General features: G+C 48.3%; 7 non-coding genes across 7 annotated transcripts; all 7 read right to left on the bottom strand.

Moving 5' to 3' along the window:
- Positions 1 to 237: 237 nt before the first annotated feature.
- LOC139328172 (5S ribosomal RNA) lies at positions 238 to 356 on the bottom strand. The gene has a single exon (XR_011601763.1). It is a non-coding gene; the product is annotated as a 5S ribosomal RNA (ribosomal RNA).
- A 572-nt stretch (positions 357 to 928) lies between these two features.
- LOC139328347 (5S ribosomal RNA) lies at positions 929 to 1,047 on the bottom strand. Its single transcript, XR_011601931.1, has one exon. It is a non-coding gene; the product is annotated as a 5S ribosomal RNA (ribosomal RNA).
- Positions 1,048 to 1,638: 591 nt separating this feature from the next.
- LOC139328173 (5S ribosomal RNA) lies at positions 1,639 to 1,757 on the bottom strand. The gene has a single exon (XR_011601764.1). It is a non-coding gene; the product is annotated as a 5S ribosomal RNA (ribosomal RNA).
- Positions 1,758 to 2,348: 591 nt separating this feature from the next.
- LOC139328174 (5S ribosomal RNA) lies at positions 2,349 to 2,467 on the bottom strand. The gene has a single exon (XR_011601765.1). It is a non-coding gene; the product is annotated as a 5S ribosomal RNA (ribosomal RNA).
- Positions 2,468 to 3,039: 572 nt separating this feature from the next.
- Positions 3,040 to 3,158, bottom strand: LOC139328175 (5S ribosomal RNA). The gene has a single exon (XR_011601766.1). It is a non-coding gene; the product is annotated as a 5S ribosomal RNA (ribosomal RNA).
- A 591-nt stretch (positions 3,159 to 3,749) lies between these two features.
- On the bottom strand, positions 3,750 to 3,868 carry LOC139328176 (5S ribosomal RNA). Its single transcript, XR_011601767.1, has one exon. It is a non-coding gene; the product is annotated as a 5S ribosomal RNA (ribosomal RNA).
- Positions 3,869 to 4,459: 591 nt separating this feature from the next.
- On the bottom strand, positions 4,460 to 4,578 carry LOC139328177 (5S ribosomal RNA). Its single transcript, XR_011601768.1, has one exon. It is a non-coding gene; the product is annotated as a 5S ribosomal RNA (ribosomal RNA).
- Positions 4,579 to 5,000: the final 422 nt, after the last annotated feature.

A 5,000-nucleotide genomic window follows, 5' to 3' on the forward strand; every position in this document is an offset into this window, starting at 1 on the left:
TGTTGATTTCCTCCTTTATGCTGTTTTATTGTCTGTTGGGATGCGTGGATTCACCTCTGCCCTTCTTGAGGAGGATACAGAGAGCTCTTATTACCGACGACATACTGCGCTTCTTTTCTGCTTCTGTTCTGCGGGAGCAGCCTCTCATGGTTTCACTTGTGTGTTGCAAGCCCCCTGTTCCGTGGTGCTACTTTCTTCTCAGTGTGGACGGCCATCGCACCGAAGTCGAGAAGAAAAGGCTTACAGCACCTGGTATTCCCAGGCGGTCTCCCATCCAAGTACTAACCAGGCCCGACCCTGCTTAGCTTCCGAGATCGGACGAGATCGGGCGTTGTCAGGCTGGTATGGCCGTAAGCCACAAAGGCTGATGCGCACAAGCTTTTTATACATGTGCCCTCGCTATGTACACTCTGGGGTGTGAGGGCTCGCTCCTTTCACGTCTTTCCAAATGTCGAGGCCGCTTTTATTCTTCACTCCAACAAATCTGATTTCCAACGGAGACAAGTCAATCAATGGATATACTTTTCTTTGCACACACGGGCCTGATGGAGCAAAGTTCAATGTGCCCCCTAACCAACAGCTTACACGTGCTTCTTTCGGAGAAATTTGTTATCACCAGCATGAGCCATCCTTGCCAAGGCAATATTATTTGTCATAGTCTTTTTGTATGATATCACGTAGACACATATGTTGTTGATTTCCTTTTTTATGCTGTTTTATTGTCTGTTGGGATGCGTGGATTCACCTCTGCCCTTCTTGAGGAGGATACAGAGAGCTCTTATTACCGACGACATACTGCGCTTCTTTTCTGCTCCTGTTCTGCTGGAGCAGCCTCTCATGGTTTCACTTGTGTGTTGCAAGCCCCCTGTTCCGTGGTGCTACTTTCTTCTCAGTGTGGACGGCCATCGCACCGAAGTCGAGAAGAAAAGGCTTACAGCACCTGGTATTCCCAGGCGGTCTCCCATCCAAGTACTAACCAGGCCCGACCCTGCTTAGCTTCCGAGATCGGACGAAATCGGGCTTTGTCAGGCTGGTATGGCCGTAAGCCTCAAAGGCTGATGCGCACAAGCTTTTTATACATGTGCCCTCGCTATGTACACTCTGGGGTGTGAGGGCTCGCTCCTTTCACGTCTTTCCAAATGTCGAGGCCGCTTTTATTCTTCACTCCAACAAATCTGATTTCCAACGGAGACAAGTCAATCAATGGATATACTTTTCTTTGCACACACGGGCCTGATGGAGCAAAGTTCAATGTGCCCCCTAACCAACAGCTTACACGTGCTTCTTTCGGAGAAATTTGTTATCACCAGCATGAGCCATCCTTGCCAAGGCAATATTATTTGTCATAGTCTTTTTGTATGATATCACGTAGACACATATGTTGTTGATTTCCTTTTTTATGCTGTTTTATTGTCTGTTGGGATGCGTGGATTCACCTCTGCCCTTCTTGAGGAGGATACAGAGAGCTCTTATTACCGACGACATACTGCGCTTCTTTTCTGCTCCTGTTCTGCGGGAGCAGCCTCTCATGGTTTCACTTGTGTGTTGCAAGCCCCCTGTTCCGTGGTGCTACTTTCTTCTCAGTGTGGACGGCCATCACACCGAAGTCGAGAAGAAAAGGCTTACAGCACCAGAAAAGGCTTACAGCACCTGGTATTCCCAGGCGGTCTCCCATCCAAGTACTAACCAGGCCCGACCCTGCTTAGCTTCCGAGATCGGACGAGATCGGGCGTTGTCAGGCTGGTATGGCCGTAAGCCACAAAGGCTGATGCGCACAAGCTTTTTATACATGTGCCCTCGCTATGTACACTCTGGGGTGTGAGGGCTCGCTCCTTTCACGTCTTTCCAAATGTCGAGGCCGCTTTTATTCTTCACTCCAACAAATCTGATTTCCAACGGAGACAAGTCAATCAATGGATATACTTTTCTTTGCACACACGGGCCTGATGGAGCAAAGTTCAATGTGCCCCCTAACCAACAGCTTACACGTGCTTCTTTCGGAGAAATTTGTTATCACCAGCATGAGCCATCCTTGCCAAGGCAATATTATTTGTCATAGTCTTTTTGTATGATATCACGTAGACACATATGTTGTTGATTTCCTTTTTTATGCTGTTTTATTGTCTGTTGGGATGCGTGGATTCACCTCTGCCCTTCTTGAGGAGGATACAGAGAGCTCTTATTACCGACGACATACTGCGCTTCTTTTCTGCTCCTGTTCTGCGGGAGCAGCCTCTCATGGTTTCACTTGTGTGTTGCAAGCCCCCTGTTCCGTGGTGCTACTTTCTTCTCAGTGTGGACGGCCATCGCACCGAAGTCGAGAAGAAAAGGCTTACAGCACCAGAAAAGGCTTACAGCACCTGGTATTCCCAGGCGGTCTCCCATCCAAGTACTAACCAGGCCCGACCCTGCTTAGCTTCCGAGATCGGACGAGATCGGGCGTTGTCAGGCTGGTATGGCCGTAAGCCACAAAGGCTGATGCGCACAAGCTTTTTATACATGTGCCCTCGCTATGTACACTCTGGGATGTGAGGGCTCGCTCCTTTCACGTCTTTCCAAATGTCGAGGCCGCTTTTATTCTTCACTCCAACAAATCTGATTTCCAACGGAGACAAGTCAATCAATGGATATACTTTTCTTTGCACACACGGGCCTGATGGAGCAAAGTTCAATGTGCCCCCTAACCAACAGCTTACACGTGCTTCTTTCGGAGAAATTTGTTATCACCAGCATGAGCCATCCTTGCCAAGGCAATATTATTTGTCATAGTCTTTTTGTATGATATCACGTAGACACATATGTTGTTGATTTCCTTTTTTATGCTGTTTTATTGTCTGTTGGGATGCGTGGATTCACCTCTGCCCTTCTTGAGGAGGATACAGAGAGCTCTTATTACCGACGACATACTGCGCTTCTTTTCTGCTCCTGTTCTGCGGGAGCAGCCTCTCATGGTTTCACTTGTGTGTTGCAAGCCCCCTGTTCCGTGGTGCTACTTTCTTCTCAGTGTGGACGGCCATCGCACCGAAGTCGAGAAGAAAAGGCTTACAGCACCTGGTATTCCCAGGCGGTCTCCCATCCAAGTACTAACCAGGCCCGACCCTGCTTAGCTTCCGAGATCGGACGAGATCGGGCGTTGTCAGGCTGGTATGGCCGTAAGCCACAAAGGCTGATGCGCACAAGCTTTTTATACATGTGCCCTCGCTATGTACAGTCTGGGGTGTGAGGGCTCGCCCCTTTCACGTCTTTCCAAATGTCGAGGCCGCTTTTATTCTTCACTCCAACAAATCTGATTTCCAACGGAGACAAGTCAATCAATGGATATACTTTTCTTTGCACACACGGGCCTGATGGAGCAAAGTTCAATGTGCCCCCTAACCAACAGCTTACACGTGCTTCTTTCGGAGAAATTTGTTATCACCAGCATGAGCCATCCTTGCCAAGGCAATATTATTTGTCATAGTCTTTTTGTATGATATCACGTAGACACATATGTTGTTGATTTCCTTTTTTATGCTGTTTTATTGTCTGTTGGGATGCGTGGATTCACCTCTGCCCTTCTTGAGGAGGATACAGAGAGCTCTTATTACCGACGACATACTGCGCTTCTTTTCTGCTCCTGTTCTGCGGGAGCAGCCTCTCATGGTTTCACTTGTGTGTTGCAAGCCCCCTGTTCCGTGGTGCTACTTTCTTCTCAGTGTGGACGGCCATCGCACCGAAGTCGAGAAGAAAAGGCTTACAGCACCAGAAAAGGCTTACAGCACCTGGTATTCCCAGGCGGTCTCCCATCCAAGTACTAACCAGGCCCGACCCTGCTTAGCTTCCGAGATCGGACGAGATCGGGCGTTGTCAGGCTGGTATGGCCGTAAGCCACAAAGGCTGATGCGCACAAGCTTTTTATACATGTGCCCTCGCTATGTACAGTCTGGGGTGTGAGGGCTCGCCCCTTTCACGTCTTTCCAAATGTCGAGGCCGCTTTTATTCTTCACTCCAACAAATCTGATTTCCAACGGAGACAAGTCAATCAATGGATATACTTTTCTTTGCACACACGGGCCTGATGGAGCAAAGTTCAATGTGCCCCCTAACCAACAGCTTACACGTGCTTCTTTCGGAGAAATTTGTTATCACCAGCATGAGCCATCCTTGCCAAGGCAATATTATTTGTCATAGTCTTTTTGTATGATATCACGTAGACACATATGTTGTTGATTTCCTTTTTTATGCTGTTTTATTGTCTGTTGGGATGCGTGGATTCACCTCTGCCCTTCTTGAGGAGGATACAGAGAGCTCTTATTACCGACGACATACTGCGCTTCTTTTCTGCTCCTGTTCTGCGGGAGCAGCCTCTCATGGTTTCACTTGTGTGTTGCAAGCCCCCTGTTCCGTGGTGCTACTTTCTTCTCAGTGTGGACGGCCATCGCACCGAAGTCGAGAAGAAAAGGCTTACAGCACCAGAAAAGGCTTACAGCACCTGGTATTCCCAGGCGGTCTCCCATCCAAGTACTAACCAGGCCCGACCCTGCTTAGCTTCCGAGATCGGACGAGATCGGGCGTTGTCAGGCTGGTATGGCCGTAAGCCACAAATGCTGATGCGCACAAGCTTTTTATACATGTGCCCTCGCTATGTACACTCTGGGGTGTGAGGGCTCGCTCCTTTCACGTCTTTCCAAATGTCGAGGCCGCTTTTATTCTTCACTCCAACAAATCTGATGTCCAACGGAGACAAGTCAATCAATGGATATACTTTTCTTTGCACACACGGGCCTGATGGAGCAAAGTTCAATGTGCCCCCTAACCAACAGCTTACACGTGCTTCTTTCGGAGAAATTTGTTATCACCAGCATGAGCCATCCTTGCCAAGGCAATATTATTTGTCATAGTCTTTTTGTATGATATCACGTAGACACATATGTTGTTGATTTCCTTTTTTATGCTGTTTTATTGTCTGTTGGGATGCGTGGATTCACCTCTGCCCTTCTTGAGGAGGATACAGAGAGCTC

The sequence above is a fragment of the Chaetodon trifascialis genome (assembly GCF_039877785.1).
Source record: "Chaetodon trifascialis isolate fChaTrf1 chromosome 24 unlocalized genomic scaffold, fChaTrf1.hap1 SUPER_24_unloc_1, whole genome shotgun sequence".
Taxonomy (NCBI): domain Eukaryota; kingdom Metazoa; phylum Chordata; class Actinopteri; order Chaetodontiformes; family Chaetodontidae; genus Chaetodon; species Chaetodon trifascialis.